Below are 19,060 nucleotides of genomic sequence, written 5' to 3'. Positions count from 1 at the left end.
GAGAAGAAAAGTTGAAATGCAAGGATTTCAAGTAATTGAGCAAGGACAACTTAATACCTTAGGTTTGGATAGAGAGAAAAAGATGATGGTATCGCTTAATTATATCCGCTTCCACATCCCATGTATCACTTTCGATTTGTTGATTCCTCCAAAGGACTTTAACAGATGCAACTTCTTTTTTCCTCAATCTCTTAACTTGTCAGTCCAAAATTTTAACTAGAACTTCTTCATAGGTCAAGTTTTCTTCAACATTCACTACTCTCAAAGGAACAATTGAACTAGGATCACCCACACATTTTCTCAACATAGACACATGGAACACTGGATGAATCATTTCCATTTCCAATGGCAACTCCAACTCATATGCAACCTTGCCAACACGTCTCACTATTCTATAAGTCCCTATATACCTAGGGCTTAATTTCCCTTTCTTACCAAACCGAACCACACCCTTCATGGGTAAAACCTTCAGATATACCCAATCGTCCACATTAAACTTAAGATCCCTTCTTCTAGTGTTGAAATAGGAATTTTGACGACTTTGAGCCATCTTCAACCTTTCTCCAATGATCTTCACTTTCTCTAAAGAATCAAGTACCAAATCGGGGCCCAATAAGGTCATCTCACCTACTTCGAACCAACCAACCTGGGATCTACATCGTCTCCCATACAAAGCCTCAAACGGCACCATCTAAATACTTGAGTGGTAACTATTATTATAGGCAAACTCGATGAGCGGTAGATGATCATCCCAATTTCCTTTAAAATCCAACACATAAGCCCTTAACATATCCTATAGTGTTTGAATCATCCTTTTGATGTGCCTATCCGTTTAAGAATGTAATGCGGTGCTTAATTTTACCTTAGTATCGAGGCCCTTTTGAAATGATATCCAAAGGTGAGAAGTGAAATGGGTACTACGATCCAAAATAATGGATAACGGCATACCATGCAACTACACACACTCTTGAATATATAACTTGGCATAGTCTTTGGCACTATAGAAAGTCTTAACCGGTAGGAAGTGAGCCGACTTAGGCATTCTATCAACAATTACCCAAATCGAATTATGACGCTTCCGGGTATAAGGCAAACCCACTATAAAATCTATATTCACATCTTCCCACTTCCACATAGGAATTTCAATGTCTTGGGCTAGGCCACTCGGCCTTTAATGTTCGCCCTTCACTTTTTGGCAATTCGAACATTCGGACACGAACCTTGCTATGTCCTTCTTCATACCACTCTACCAATAGAACTCTTTTAACTATCGATACATTTTCGTCGAACCGGGATGAATGGAGTATGTAGAATTATGATCCTCCATCAAGATCAAACTCCTTAGGCCATCAACATCCAGAACACATAGCCGACCTTGGTAGTATAGAACCCCATCTCCTTCTTGGGAAAAGACCTCTATCTTCTTTTCCTTCACCAACTTCTTTAACTTGAAAAATGTCGGGTCAAGATCTTGCTTTGACTTAACATCCACCACCAAAGATGATTCAGACCTATTTTGGACAACCATACCATCATCATCAGTACCACATAAATTCACCCCTAATCTAGCCAACCGGTGAACATCTTTCACCAACTCCCTTTTCCCTTCATCCACATGGGCCACACTCCCCATAGACTCTCTACTAAGTGCATCAACAACCATATTGGCTTTACTCGAATGATAGTGCACACTCATGTCATAGTCCTTAAGGAGTTATATCCACCTCATTTGCCTTAGATTAAGGTCATTTTATGTGAACATATATTGAAGACTTTTATGATCGGTATACACATCCATATACACCCCATAGAGGTAATGCCTCCAAATCTTCATAGCAAAAACAATGGCCACCAATTAAAGTCATGGGTAGGGTAGTTACGCTCATGCACCTTTAATTGCCTAGAATCATAGGCTATGACCTTATCGTTTTGCATTAAGACACAACCTAAACCAATCTTTGAAGTATCACAAAAAACTACAAACCCTTCTAATCCTTCTGGTATAGTAAAAATAGGAGCGGAGGTAAGTTGATCTTTCAAGGTTTGGAAACTCTTCTCACACTCATCTGTCCATGTGAATTTGGCTTTCTTTTGGGTCAATTTCATCATAGGAGATGAGATAGAAGAAAACCCTTTGACTAACCTTCTATAGTACCCAACTAGACCCAAGAAGCTCCTAATGTCTGAAGGAGACAACGGTCTAGGCCAATTCTTGACTGCCTCCATTTTCATAGGATCAACCTTGATTCCATCACCGGATACTATGTGACCAAGAAATGCCACCTCCTTCAACCAAAATTCACACTTACTAAATTTTGCAAATAATTGCCTATCCCTCAATATTTGAAGCACAACTCTCAAGTGATTTTTATGCTATTCCTCACCCTGACAATAAATCAAAATACTATCAATGAAGACCATGACAAAAATACCAAATTAAGGTTTGAACACCCTATTTCAAGTCCATGAATCTCACCGGCGCATTTATCAACCCAAAACTCATCACTATAAAGTCGAAGTGACCATACCTTATTCGGAAAGCTATTTTGGGAATGTCACACTCCCTCACCCATAGTTGGTGATAGCCAGACCAAAGGTCGATCTTGGAGAAGTGACTTTCCCATTGCAATTGATCAAACAAGTCATCTATTCTAGGGAGTGGGTACTTGTTTTTAATGGTCATCTTATTTAATTATCGGTAGTCTATGCATATTTGAAGCGATCCATCCTTCTTTCTCACAAATAACACGGGAGCACCCCATGGAGAAATACTTGGTCTTATGAACCCCTTTTCTAGCAAGTCCTTTAATTATTTCTTCAAATCTTTTAATTCTGCCAGAGCCATTCGGTAAGGAAAAATAGAGATAGGTTGGGTATCGGGGAGGAGATCGATACCAAAATCAACTTCTCTTATGGGAGGGACATCGGAAAGGTTATTGGGAAAGACATCGGGGAACAAACTGACTATGGAAACCAACTCAAGAGAAAGACTTTCAGAGTCAACATCCCTAACCCTCATAATATGGTAAATACAACCCTTAGAAATCATTTTCGGGCCTTAAGATAAGAAATGAACTTATCCTTCACCATCGAATCACGACCCTCCCATTCAATAACTGACTCATTTAGAAATTGGAACTTGACTCGATGAGTCCTACAATCTATGGAAGCATAAGATGCATGTAACAAATTCATCCCAAGAATGACATCGAAATCTACCATACCAAGCTCAATGAGATCAAAAGTAATAATTTTATGCAATATAGACACGAGATAACTCCTATAGACCTTTCTAGCAATAATGACTCACCAACAGGGGTAGACACCAAATAGGGCTCTAATAATATTTAGGGTGACACATCAAACCTATTAGCAATGAATGAAGTAACAAACAATAAATTTACAACCAAATCTAATAGTGCATACACATCAAAAACAACCTTTAACATACCAGTAATGACATTGGGTGCGTTATCAACCTCTCATCTCCCATGCAAGGTGTAAAAGTGATTGGTGCATTGGACACCTCCTTGGGCTTGTTGACCATGAGTAATTTGGCCTTGAGGCCTACCACCACCATCTATATAATACCTAGCATGGTGGCCCATTTTGCCACACTTAAAGCATAGATTGGAGATGGCTAAGCATTCTTCTTTGTGAGTCCTTCCACACTTTTTGCAAACGGGGGAAGTTTGAGCAACAACATTCTCTCTTAGAACCATTGGTTTAGCACCTTTGTCCTTGTTGAACCTTGGATGAGGACTATTAGTGGAACCTTGTCCCACAAACCATTTTCTACCTTAGCCTTTGCCATTGTTACCATAATCGAACCTTTGAGGGTTAAACCCTCCACCATCCACTCTAGCCTTTTTGAAGCCCCTTGATATCTCTCTCAGATTCTCTTCTTTAATTTATTCTGCATAAGTCATTTACCGAGAGATGTCTATCTCCTTGACCAACATATCCATGTTACACTCCTTGGACACTAAGCTTGAGACACCAGAAATAAACTTGTTCATCCAAGTTCTTGGGTCGAAGACCATGAAGGGAGCATACTTTGACAACTTAGTGAATTTGAGAAAATACTCCCTCACGCTCATACTCCCTTGACAGAGGTTGATGAACTCCTGGATTTTGGCCTTTCTTAGCTCCAATGGGAAGAAATGGTCTAGAAAGGCACCACTGAACTCTTCATATCCTATCGGGCCCATTTCTTCATCTCACTCAACAACCCATTGTTCATACCATACTTGAGACACATCTTTGATTTAATAGGCCACTAGCTTGGACTTCTTATTCGGTAGCATTCCTATGATAGCCATAATCTGGTACACCTCATCAATGAACTCCATAGGGTCCTCATCTAGTTTAGAACCATCGAACTCGGGCGAATTCATCCTTTGGAAATCCCAAATCCTAGAAGCCAGATTTTACATTTGGGAAGGAAGAACACCTTGATGGCCTTGGCTGGCTATGACTTGAGTCAACATCGTAATGATATTGCAAAACTCGGCATGGGTTATCCTTTTCTTATGATGTGGGGCATTGAGAACCGGAGGAGCTTAATCCTTATCATCAACCCTTGTTCTTAGAGGTTCTTTTCCATGAGTCATTATCTAGAGAACACGAAATAGGTCATTAGTTAAAGAAAAGGTTAGGACACTCTAAGGCACAACATGAATTTGAAAGAAGTGAAAACTTTCCTAAACGTCCCATAGTCTCCTATTCATAGTTATGACGCACTTCACAAACATGAACAAGATCCTATTTGATATGGTATGTTGGACTCCGAGGACCATTCAAAACCTCAGGATCTAAAACCAAGTTTGTCACGACCCAAGCCTATGTCCTAGATATGACATGACGAATGAGGAACCTGAAAATACCATAAACAAGCCTCTTAGCATTCTTTTAGCCTTTCATAGGTAATGACAATAAATAAATAAGTAGAAATCATAATAGTAAATATTTAACTTACATATGTCCAATAATACCTCTAACTTTTAGATTTAATGGGTCTAAGACAAGTCTCTAGCTCACCCTCAATTATAATAGAAAGAAATGACATAGTAAGTGTCAAAAGATCCCAACATATCATAATGAGGAGGAGCACCGGTCCCTACATGGTGATATCATGTAGGCAAAAGGGTATGCGTTAGTAATTTGAATGTACTAACTATGTAAGAATATATGAACATTAAGGAAATATATAAACATTTATTTAATATGAAATATAATGCAATGTATGCATAATCAATCAAATAGATATCCTTTAAAACATTCATTTTGAGGAAAAATAACCATAACCGATATTTAAGACCATGCGAGTAATTGCATGGAATCTAACATAACCCCCTACATTGGCCGGGGAGACTACTTTTCGGGTAGAATTCCATCAACTTTATTCATTTATTTAACTTTAATCTTTAAGGGCTTTCATGGATCCATTAGTCTAAGCCTACAAGGGCTCCTATGTTGGCATATAGTTAATAAGACAAGGGGTCGCTACTAGAATTCCCTTACCGAATTCCACCTCAATGCCCCATTCGGTGCTAAGTTAATCCCATAAAATAGTTTAATACTTCAAAATATTCATAGCATATAGATTGAGAATTCAAACTATTTTGTAATTCAAAATATTCTAGCAGAAATGCAAGGTAAGGCTGCGTACAATAGACCCTTGTGGTCGGACCCTTTCCCGAACCCTGCACATAGCAGGAGCTTTAGTGCACCGGGCTGCCCTTTTTAATCATTAGTTTAACCACAATTTATGCTATTAATTAAAAATAATAATTACCCATATAAAAATATTATTTGAAATCAAGAGATTTAGTTGAAAGAGCTTTTGGACTACATGGGTGGAAGAACCCATGGATAAACACCCACATAACTTAGAGCATAGCTTAAAGAAAATACACATAATTTATCATATAATAAAAATACTTTAGGCATGAGAGTGGAAGAATACTCTCATTGAATCCTTATATGCCTGGTATCCAAAGCATTACTCATAATCAAAGGACTTAATAAACACTCTTGAATTCTAGCATTTTCTCCTCGCTGGAGCATTTTACGTACTGCCTGGAGTATATGAATCACTGAAATAGTATTTTTACACTACTAAGAACTAAAACTATATTTTGAGAATGAGATAAGGAGTGTATAGAGAGAACTTGAAAAAGCTTGATGAACAAAATGATGAAATAAGGTAGGTATTTATAGGTGTGAAGGAGGGAACTAACAATAATTAAAAATAATTATAAAGAAAAAATTGAGAATTTAATGAAAGATTGTGATGTCATGGATGATGTCAAATGGAGGACTATTGATATCATGGGTAATGTCAAATGGATCTAGATCTCTCCATGGTTGGTGATATGAACCTTCTTTGTGTCCCAATGGTTTCTTCAAAGATCTCCTTAAACTTCTTTGGTTTCTAACCCTAATTTTGATTAATTTCATTGGGCTATTTCAATTGTTATCAGTGATCATTATGAGTATGATTCTACATTAATTGCATGTTTTTAAGTTGAATTATGAATGCCTATGCATGAAGCTACTTGACAGTATGATTATGAAGTTCAATGATGATTTACATGAGTTTTGATTATGAGTTCAATGATTTTCAAAATAAAGCTCTATAAATGAAGTTAAGATTGATGATTAAATGATGAAATTTATGATAATCAATTATGATCCACAAAAGTTATTATGGTGTGATAAGTACAATCCGCACAGAATTTGTGATTTAAGATGGTGATAAGGACAATTCTCACCAAAGTTTATAGATTCTTATGAATCACTAAACTTAATGAGATACTGTTATGATTATTTTCATAATGAAGTTAATGATAATGCTTCTTTGTTTTAACGAGTTTTGTTGGAATATTGACTAAGAACCGAGAGTCCTTATAGGTGGGGTTCAGTCTGATAACTAAGTTAGTTACCCAAGGAAATCCTAGTAGCAACCTAAAATATCAAACTATGTCATCCCCGTAGGTTGCCTTCATATCTTAGCTAGTGGATCCACATATAGCTCACAAAGTTAAAGTTATTCTCACAGATTCTACCTAGGCAAGTGGCCTCTTTCTTCTTTATGTGGAAGTTACATCGAATTTCATGTTATATCTATCATGGTCGTAAGATGTCGGTTAAAGGTCTTATCCCATATAGTTTCAGTTGAGTTATGAGTGTTTATGATTAATATGAGATTCTTTTGATGCATTGACTAGTGTGATTTTGTTTTAATGTTCTCATGATTTTATATATGCTTTAAAAGTTATTGTCCTTGCATCTCATGATGCATATTGACTATGTCCTATATTTAATTTTCATGCATATCTCACATACTTATTACCTTCTATGTACTAATGCATATTTTGCCTACATTATCTCATAATATAGGGGTGGACGACATTGATCCTATTCGTGGCTAGAGTTGACATAGCATTGATGAGTTGTCATTGATGAGTCCTCATTTTGTCAAGGATGGGACTTTTTTTTATAATGATTACTTTGACTTTTCTCTTATGATTCAGGTGAGCTAGGAGTTTTTCCTAAATCCCCTGTCAAGTATAGATTTAGAGGCATGTTTAGACTTTGTAAGCGGAGTAGTCCATTTTGGACATCAATTTAAATACTACCCTTTTCGTAGACTTTCATTGTTGAGTTATCTCTTCTGCTTCATTAAATACTGATTTAAAAGGATAACACATGCAATCAAATGTGGGGTTGTGCTTCAAACCATTTCTTACTTTCCCTTTCTCCACTAATGATGAATTCACTCCATGATTCTCCAACTGAAATTTAAAGATAGAATACTTAAAACACCTGATGCAACAAACACTATCAAATAGGCATATTCAGCGGGTGTTAGGATTATTGATATAGTAAGAATATGAAGAAAACGCATCGGAGGTCTATAAGCTAAGTATTCTGCCAAATTTAAACCATTCTAATAATTAGTAGTCATCAAAAACTTAAAAGCAATGTATCGTTTAATACATCATTGAAATATATGAGTTTAAGTTATATACATTATCGGTGTATTCTTTTTACACTATCAGCCTGCAGGTCATCTAGAATGTATCTACTGATAAGTATCTTTAAAATGTGAGATTTATAATCTTGAAAAAAAAAAGATTAATTACATACTACTACGACAGATAAATGTTTGTGAGATGTGACCTCATGAGCTGATGATGTAAAAAATTGTTACAAAGACTCTTGAAATCAATTGAATATGACTAATATATATATATATATATTGCTTAATGATGATAAATTGATAAAATTAATGTAAATGCCAAGTAAATTTGGATGACTTGGAGAAAATAAAATATGTGGTGTTATTTAATTAGATTTTTTTTTATCTAATTAAATATGTGGTGTTCTTAGAGGTTCTTTTCCATGAGTCATTATCTAGAGAACACGAAATAGGTCATTAGTTAAAGAAAAGGTTAGGACACTCTAAGGCACAACATGAATTTGAAAGAAGTGAAAACTTTCCTAAACGTCCCATAGTCTCCTATTCATAGTTATGACGCACTTCACAAACATGAACAAGATCCTATTTGATATGGTATGTTGGACTCCGAGGACCATTCAAAACCTCAGGATCTAAAACCAAGTTTGTCACGACCCAAGCCTATGTCCTAGATATGACATGACGAATGAGGAACCTGAAAATACCATAAACAAGCCTCTTAGCATTCTTTTAGCCTTTCATAGGTAATGACAATAAATAAATAAGTAGAAATCATAATAGTAAATATTTAACTTACATATGTCCAATAATACCTCTAACTTTTAGATTTAATGGGTCTAAGACAAGTCTCTAGCTCACCCTCAATTATAATAGAAAGAAATGACATAGTAAGTGTCAAAAGATCCCAACATATCATAATGAGGAGGAGCACCGGTCCCTACATGGTGATATCATGTAGGCAAAAGGGTATGCGTTAGTAATTTGAATGTACTAACTATGTAAGAATATATGAACATTAAGGAAATATATAAACATTTATTTAATATGAAATATAATGCAATGTATGCATAATCAATCAAATAGATATCCTTTAAAACATTCATTTTGAGGAAAAATAACCATAACCGATATTTAAGACCATGCGAGTAATTGCATGGAATCTAACATAACCCCCTACATTGGCCGGGGAGACTACTTTTCGGGTAGAATTCCATCAACTTTATTCATTTATTTAACTTTAATCTTTAAGGGCTTTCATGGATCCATTAGTCTAAGCCTACAAGGGCTCCTATGTTGGCATATAGTTAATAAGACAAGGGGTCGCTACTAGAATTCCCTTACCGAATTCCACCTCAATGCCCCATTCGGTGCTAAGTTAATCCCATAAAATAGTTTAATACTTCAAAATATTCATAGCATATAGATTGAGAATTCAAACTATTTTGTAATTCAAAATATTCTAGCAGAAATGCAAGGTAAGGCTGCGTACAATAGACCCTTGTGGTCGGACCCTTTCCCGAACCCTGCACATAGCAGGAGCTTTAGTGCACCGGGCTGCCCTTTTTAATCATTAGTTTAACCACAATTTATGCTATTAATTAAAAATAATAATTACCCATATAAAAATATTATTTGAAATCAAGAGATTTAGTTGAAAGAGCTTTTGGACTACATGGGTGGAAGAACCCATGGATAAACACCCACATAACTTAGAGCATAGCTTAAAGAAAATACACATAATTTATCATATAATAAAAATACTTTAGGCATGAGAGTGGAAGAATACTCTCATTGAATCCTTATATGCCTGGTATCCAAAGCATTACTCATAATCAAAGGACTTAATAAACACTCTTGAATTCTAGCATTTTCTCCTCGCTGGAGCATTTTACGTACTGCCTGGAGTATATGAATCACTGAAATAGTATTTTTACACTACTAAGAACTAAAACTATATTTTGAGAATGAGATAAGGAGTGTATAGAGAGAACTTGAAAAAGCTTGATGAACAAAATGATGAAATAAGGTAGGTATTTATAGGTGTGAAGGAGGGAACTAACAATAATTAAAAATAATTATAAAGAAAAAATTGAGAATTTAATGAAAGATTGTGATGTCATGGATGATGTCAAATGGAGGACTATTGATATCATGGGTAATGTCAAATGGATCTAGATCTCTCCATGGTTGGTGATATGAACCTTCTTTGTGTCCCAATGGTTTCTTCAAAGATCTCCTTAAACTTCTTTGGTTTCTAACCCTAATTTTGATTAATTTCATTGGGCTATTTCAATTGTTATCAGTGATCATTATGAGTATGATTCTACATTAATTGCATGTTTTTAAGTTGAATTATGAATGCCTATGCATGAAGCTACTTGACAGTATGATTATGAAGTTCAATGATGATTTACATGAGTTTTGATTATGAGTTCAATGATTTTCAAAATAAAGCTCTATAAATGAAGTTAAGATTGATGATTAAATGATGAAATTTATGATAATCAATTATGATCCACAAAAGTTATTATGGTGTGATAAGTACAATCCGCACAGAATTTGTGATTTAAGATGGTGATAAGGACAATTCTCACCAAAGTTTATAGATTCTTATGAATCACTAAACTTAATGAGATACTGTTATGATTATTTTCATAATGAAGTTAATGATAATGCTTCTTTGTTTTAACGAGTTTTGTTGGAATATTGACTAAGAACCGAGAGTCCTTATAGGTGGGGTTCAGTCTGATAACTAAGTTAGTTACCCAAGGAAATCCTAGTAGCAACCTAAAATATCAAACTATGTCATCCCCGTAGGTTGCCTTCATATCTTAGCTAGTGGATCCACATATAGCTCACAAAGTTAAAGTTATTCTCACAGATTCTACCTAGGCAAGTGGCCTCTTTCTTCTTTATGTGGAAGTTACATCGAATTTCATGTTATATCTATCATGGTCGTAAGATGTCGGTTAAAGGTCTTATCCCATATAGTTTCAGTTGAGTTATGAGTGTTTATGATTAATATGAGATTCTTTTGATGCATTGACTAGTGTGATTTTGTTTTAATGTTCTCATGATTTTATATATGCTTTAAAAGTTATTGTCCTTGCATCTCATGATGCATATTGACTATGTCCTATATTTAATTTTCATGCATATCTCACATACTTATTACCTTCTATGTACTAATGCATATTTTGCCTACATTATCTCATAATATAGGGGTGGACGACATTGATCCTATTCGTGGCTAGAGTTGACATAGCATTGATGAGTTGTCATTGATGAGTCCTCATTTTGTCAAGGATGGGACTTTTTTTTATAATGATTACTTTGACTTTTCTCTTATGATTCAGGTGAGCTAGGAGTTTTTCCTAAATCCCCTGTCAAGTATAGATTTAGAGGCATGTTTAGACTTTGTAAGCGGAGTAGTCCATTTTGGACATCAATTTAAATACTACCCTTTTCGTAGACTTTCATTGTTGAGTTATCTCTTCTGCTTCATTTTATTATGTTTAAATTGCCTTATGTATACTAGGTATGCTAAGATGTCTTGGTTGGTATCCTTCAAATTTTTGATCTTCATATTACGACTAAGCCCTAGGTCGGGTCGTGACAAACTTGGTATCATAGCACAAAGTTTAAGTGTCTTAAAGAGTTTAACATGCCGTGTCGAGTAGAGTCTTGTTCATGGTGTGAAGAGAGCTACATCTATGAATAAGAGGCTATAAGGCATCTTAGGAAATACTTCACTTCTTTCTTGATCTCATCGTGTTATAGAGTTGAACTCTAAGGTTCCTTCTATTAACGTTTTCTCTTTGTGATTACAAAATCATGCCTCCATGAAGTGCTCCCATTCGAAGGAATGTTGAACAGGAGCCACAAGCTCTAAATGATCCCTTTAATGACCAAGTGACTAATGCTGAATTCTGAGTGGCTTTTCAAGTACTTGCTCAAGCCATGACTGCCCAAGTAAATCGTGAGGTGGTAGCTTTCGTAAATCCAAATGTGGGTATGGTGGCAACAAAATTTCATGACTTCATGAGGATAAATCATTAGAAGTTTTGGGGTTCCCAAGTGGATGGGGATCTACAAGAATTTATTGAAAGTTTTCATATGATTGTGGAAATAATGGGGATTAGCCCAGTTGACAGGGCCGATTTGGCTACTTATCAATTGAAAGGTGTTTCTAGGATTTGGTTTGACTAATGGAAGAGTGAGAGGCCTAGACAGGCAGATCCCGTGACTTGGGAAGAATTGAAAAGAGTGTTTTTTGATCTCTTTTTCACATTGGAGTTGAGGGAGGCTAAGATACAAGAGTTCATCAATCTTAAGCAAAGAGGTATGAGTGTGAGGGAGTATGCCCTCAGGTTCACCCAATTGTCAAAGTATGCTCCATTCATAGTTGCTGACCCAAGAGATCGTATGAGAAAGTTTATGTTGGGTGTGTCGTATTTGGTTTCTAAGGAATGGAAGATGGCCATATTGATTTGAAAAATGTACATCTCTAGATTTATGACCTATATAGAAAAAATAGAGGATGCGAAGCTAAAGGAGAAAGCTAGGGATCCAAAAGGGCAAGGACAGATGTTGGTGATTCCTATCATGCTAGGTCCAGAAATAGTAGGTGTCCTCATTTTCATCAAAGGTATTCCGGTCAAGGTTCTTCAAATGCTATTACTCCAAGGTTTGACAAAGATAGGGTGCCCAACCCTAAGCCTCAAGGAGGTGCCCCGATTGGTCAAGTTACCCCCGCATGCAAGAAGTGTGGGAAGAACCACAAGGAAGAATGTCTGGTGAGTTTGAATGTGTGCTACCAATGTGGCAAGTCGGGTCATCATCCTAAGGAATGTAGGGTAAAGGATGGTCGTCCTCAAATCCAAGTTGATCATGGAGGCCAAGTTCAATAAGGTGCCCAAGATCAACCAAAAGGTAATCAACGCAACAATTGGTTCTATGCTCTCCATGGTAGGCAAGAGGTGGAGAAGACTCCTGATGCTGTTACCAGTATGTTATGGGTCTTTCACTATGATATTTATTCCTTACTTGATCCAGGTGCAAATTTGTATTTCGTTACTCCTTATATGGACATGATATTTGATGTTAGCCCCAAAATATTGACGGAGCCTTTTTTTGTTTATACTCCCGTAGTTGAATCTGTTATGGCAAAAAGAGTCTATAGAAATTGTCCAGTTTCAGTTCTCCATAAAGTCACCTCTGTTGATCTAGTAGAGCTTGATATGATCAACTTTGATACTACTCTTGGTATGGATTGGCTTCATGCATGTTATGTCTTTATACGTTGTAGAACCCGTATGATTAAGTTTTAATTTTTGAAAGAGCTAGTCCTAGAATGGAAAGGTAGTAATTCTGTGTTTAAGGATCAATTCATGTCATACCTTAAATCTTGGAAAATAATTTCCTAAGGTTGTATCTACCATCTAGTTTGAGTTAGAGATACTAACTCCAAGACTACTACTCTTTAGTCAGTTTCAGTTGTTAATGAGTTTCCTAAAGTTTTTCCCGAAGATCTCCCAAGTATTCCTCCCGAAAGGGAAATAGACTTCGATATTAATCTCTTACACAATACACAGCCTATCTCAATTCCTCCTCACCGAATACCACCGGCAGAATTGAAAGAGTTAAAGAATCAGTTGAAGGATTTAGTAGATAAGAGTTTTATTATACCGATTATCTCTCCATGGGGTGCTCTGATTCTCTTTGTCACGAAGGAGGATGGTTCTCTTCGAATGTCTATTGATTATCGGCAGTTGAATAAGGTCACAATTAAGAATAAGTATCACATTTCAAGAATTAATGAATTGTTCGATTAACTTCAAGGAGCAAGTTACTTTTCAAAGATTAATCTTCGATTGGGTTGTCATCAACTCCTAGTGAGGGAATCTGACATTCCAAAGATAACCTTTAGAACTCGGTATGGTCACTTCAAATTTTTGGCTATGTCTTTTGGAATAAGGAATGTCCCTTCAGTTTTTATGGATTTGATGAACAGGGTGTTCAAGCAATATTTGGACATATATGTGATCATCTTCATTGATGACATCTCAATTTACTCATAGAGTAAGGAAGAGCATGCAGATCATTTGAGGATTGTGTTGCAAATTCTCAAGGACCGTCAATTATATGCATAGTTTAGCAAATGTGAATTTTAGTTAAGGTCGATTGCGTTCCTTGGTCATATTTTTTCCTAAGAAGGAATTATAATTTATCAAAAGAAGACCAAGGCGGTTAAAAAATTAGCCTAGACTATTAACTCCTTCAGATATTCAGAGTTTCTTGGGTTAGCTGGTTATTATAGATGGTTTATGGAAGATTTCTCTTCTATTTTATCACCCTTAACTACTTTGACCCAACAGAAGCTGAAGTTCCAATGGTCCGAGGCATATGATAAGAGCTTCCAAGAATTGAAGGATAGGCTTACCTGTACTCCGATGTTGACTTTACTAGAGGGTTTTGATGGGTTTGTTGTGTATTGTAATACTTCACGAGTTGGTTTTGGTTGTATTCTAATGCAAAATAGTAAAGTGATAGCTTATTCTTTAAGGCAACTCAGGACACATGAGAAGAATTACTCGACTCATGGCTTGGAGTTGGCAATGGTGGTATTTGCCTTAAAGTGGAGGAAGACACTATCTGTATAATTTCCATGTGGATGTTTTCACCGATCATAAGAGTTTGTAATATGTGTTCACTTAAAAGGACATGAACCTTCGAAAAAAAGATGGCTTGAACTATTGAAGAAATATGATATGAGTGTGCTATACCACCAGGGGTAAGCCAAATATGGTTGCCGACACTCTTACTAGATTATCCATGAACAGTGTTGCTTATGTTGATGATGAGAAGAAATAGTTAGTTCAGGATGATCATAGATTAGCCCATTTGGGTATTCGATTGGTTGATTCCAAAGATGGTGGTGTTATTGTATAGAATGGTTCTGAATCATCTATTGTGGAGGATGTAAAATCAAAGCAAGATAGTGATGTCACTTTGGTTGAGTGGTTGCTAAAAATGCCATTAAGGCTTTCTCCCAAGGGGAAGATAATGCTTTGAGATATCAAGGCCGATTATGTGTTCTGAATATTGATGGCTTGAAAGAAATGATATTGTCTGAAGCTCATAGTTCGCGTCAACCCGGTTCTACAAAGACGTATCAAGACTTGAGGGAAGTGTATTGGTGGAATGGCATAAAAATGGATATTATAGAATTCGTGTCCAAGTGTCCTAATTGTCAACAAGTGAAAGTTGAGCATCAAAAATTGGGAGGTTTGGCTCAAGATATTGAGATTCCTACTTGAAAGTGGGAAGACTTGAATATGGACTTAGTTACAGGTCTGCCTCATACTCGTAGGAAATATGACTCTATTTGGGTGGTTGTTGATCGAATGACTAAGTAGGCTTATTTTCTCCTAGTTAATACTTCATATTTAGTCAAGGACTATGCTAGGTTGTATATTCGAGAGTTGGTTAAGCTTCATGGTGTTCCATTTTTCATCATTTCTGATCGAGGTACTTATTTTACATTTTCAAAAGGGTATTGGTACCTAAGTAAAGCTTAGTATAACTTTTCACCTACAAATGGATGGTCCCGAAGATTGCACCATTCAGACATTAGAGGATATGTTGAGAGAATGTGTTATTGATTTAAAAGGAAATTGGGATGACCATTTGCCATTGATAGAGTTTGCTTATAATAATAGTTATCTTTCTAGCATTGAGATGACTCTATTTGAGGCTTTGCATGGTAGGCAGTGTAGATCCCCTATCGATTGGTTTGAGGTATGTATAGTTGCTTTAATAGGACCCGAGTTGATATTTAAGGCTATGAAGAAGGTTAGGTTTATCAGAGAAAGACTGAAAATGGCCCAAAGTCGATAAAAGTTTTATTCAGATGTGACAAGGAGGGAGTTTGAATTTTAGGTTAATGATTGGGTTTATTTAAAAATTTCACTCATGAAGGGTGTGATGCATTTTGATGAGAAAAAGAAGCTAAGTCCCCGCTATGTTGGTCCATATCAAATTTTGAGTCACATTGGTAAGGTGACTTATGAGTTGGATTTGCCTTCAGATTTGGCATCAGTGCATTAGGTGTTCCATGTGTCATTATTGAGGAAGGCCGTTGGTGATCCTAGATCCAATGTACCATTGGACAACATTGAGGTTAAAGAGTGTCTTTCTTATGAAGAGGTTCTGGTTGAAGTCTTGGACCGGCAGGTTAGAAAGTTGAGAAAACAAAGAAATAGCTTTAGTTAAAGTGTTATGAAGGAACCAAGAGGTTGAGGGTGCTACATGGGAAGCGGAAGACTATATGATGTCCCGATATCCTTATCTTTTTCCATCCGTGTCTTATTGAAGTATTTAGTTCCTTTATGATCCAACCATCCCAAATCATGTATTTCAGTTATTTTCATGATTTCATATGCATTCATGTTCATGAAATAAGTTTTATAGTTATGTTTTAGCTTGAGATTAAATATTTCATGTTTTATGCATTATTGAGATGTTTTGCATTCATGTTGGGCTGTTATGTTCCTTTCCTATTTCACCCATGCTAACTTGAGTACCATTCGAGGATGGATTTTCCCAAAGGGGAGATATTATAAGACCCCGAAAGTTAGAAAGTCGGAAAATGAGGAACAAAAGATCAAATCCTAGAAACTTTTAGCTTTTGGCACTAGGTGATGACCACCAAAGTCATCATGGGTCATGGTCCTCACCACACCTCATGGTGTGACACCGTGGAGGAGTACATGAACCTCAGTCCTGCAGGTAAGGGACCTAAAAAAGGGACCACGAGCCGTGGTGCCCTCCGTGTTGACCCCTCCCCTAAGGCCCTCAGAAAATTTCAAAAGGCAGGGACCACACTTGACCACCACGGGTCATGTTACCCTTCATGGCCAGTGGTGGGTTCTATGGTGATCGCTTCTATAGACCCTTCTATATATCCTGAACCACGCCCATGATTCACAGACCGTGATGACCTCCACGGACTGTGAAGGTCTCCGTGGAGGAAGTTTTGAAACTCTTCCCTACAACCCTAAGATTTCTCCTCTAAGTCAATTAGCATGGGAGACCACCATGGACAGTGGTGCCCTTAATGGGTCGTGGTGTGTTCTAATGTGGCATTCCTATTTCAATCCCTTTTTCCAAAAGGTTAAAGGCACTGACCACGATCACCACCACAGACCGTTGTAAGTTACACGGACCATGGTGGGTCCTCTGTGCAGTCCCAGTTTCCATTTTTAATGAAGGCTATTTTAGTCATTTCCTACATTTTTAATAATGTATGTGGACGTTTTTTGGACTAGATTTATTATGTAATTATCCTAAATACTCCTAAGTCTATTTTGTTTCCTCATTAACTCCCAAACAACTTTAAGACTTCTCTCTCAAGGTTTTTCCAAGAGATCATCTTCTTCATCTAGGTTTTTTGCTAGGATTTCTTCAAGAACAAGTCTTCTTTCATAATTCAAGTTCAAATTCATTCAAAGTATGTGGGAATTGATCCATGGGTCCTTTTCACCCATGGAGTCCCAATATTTTCTTCAAAGATCTCCTTAAACTTCATTGATTTCTGACCCTAATTTTGATGAATTGCATTGGGCTATTTCAATTATGTTTTCAATTGTTATCAATGATTATTATAAGGATGATTCTACATTAATATCATATTTTCAAGTTGAATTATGAATGCCCATGCATGAAGCTACTTTCAAATATAATTATGATGTTCGATGATAATTTACATGAGTTTTGATTTGAGTTGAATGATTTTCAAAAGAAAACTCTATAAACGAAGTTAAGATTAATGATTGAATGATGAAAGTTATGATAATGATCAATTATGATCCACAAAAGTTATTATGGTATGATAAGTATAATTCTCACATAATTCATGATTTAAGATGGTGATAAGGACAATTCTCACCAAAGTTTTTAAAGTTACTGACCTACTCTTATGATTATTTTCATGATGCAGTTAATGATGATGCTTTTATTTTTTAACGAGTTCTATTGGGATATTGCCTAAGCACTGAGATGACTTATAGGTGGGGTTTGGTCCAGTAACGTAGTTAGTTACCCAAGGGAATCCTATTAGCAACCTAAAGTCCCAAACTTCATCACCCCTATCAGTTGACTTTATGGCATAGCTAGTGGATCCACATATAGCTCATAAAGTTGAAATTATTCTCACGGAGTCTACCTTGGCAAGCAGTCTCTCTCTTCTTGATGTGGGAGTTACATTGGATTTCATGTTATGGCTCGCATAGTCTTAAGATGTCGGTTAAAAGTCTTATCCCACATAATTTTTATTGAGTTATGAATTCTTATGATGAATATGAGATTCTTTTGATGCATTGACAAATGAGATATATGTTTTAATGTTTTCATGATTTTATACATGATTTAAAAGATATTGGTCTTGCATCCCATGATTCATATTGACTATGTCCTATGTTTATTTTTCATGTATATCTCACATACTTAGTTCCTTTTATGTACTAACACATATTTTGCCTGCATTATCTCATAATCTAGGGGTAGACAACGTTCATCCTATTCGTGGCTAGAGTTGACATAGCATTCACGAGTTGTCATTGATGAGTCCTCAATTTATCGAGGATGGAAATTTCTTTTATATTGATTACTTTGACTTTTCTCTTATGATTCAGGTGAAATAGGAGCTTTTCCTAAAGCCCCCATCAAGTATAGACTTAGAGGCATATTTTGACGTTATAAACGATGTAGTCTATTTTGGACATCGATTTGAGTATTAACCTTTTCGTAGACTTTTATTATTCAGTTGTCTCTTCCACTTTATTTCATAATATTTATATTTCCTTATGTATTCTAGGCATGATAAGATGGCTTGGTTGGAATCCTTTGAATTTTCGATCTGTGTATTCCGGGTAGGCCCTAGGTTGGATTGTGACAGATTGGATATTTCTTGAGTTTGGGCATAGCTTTGTGAGCAAGTTTTCACAATAAACACCATTAGAGTGAAGATTTAATGCTTAATTTGTAACTATTTTTCATCATTTCTTCAACTGT

Source organism: Solanum dulcamara, chromosome 3, assembly GCF_947179165.1.
Source record: "Solanum dulcamara chromosome 3, daSolDulc1.2, whole genome shotgun sequence".
In the NCBI taxonomy this organism is placed as follows: domain Eukaryota; kingdom Viridiplantae; phylum Streptophyta; class Magnoliopsida; order Solanales; family Solanaceae; genus Solanum; species Solanum dulcamara.
The sequence above is the reverse complement of the archived record's forward strand: the minus strand, read 5'-3'. Positions refer to the sequence as shown.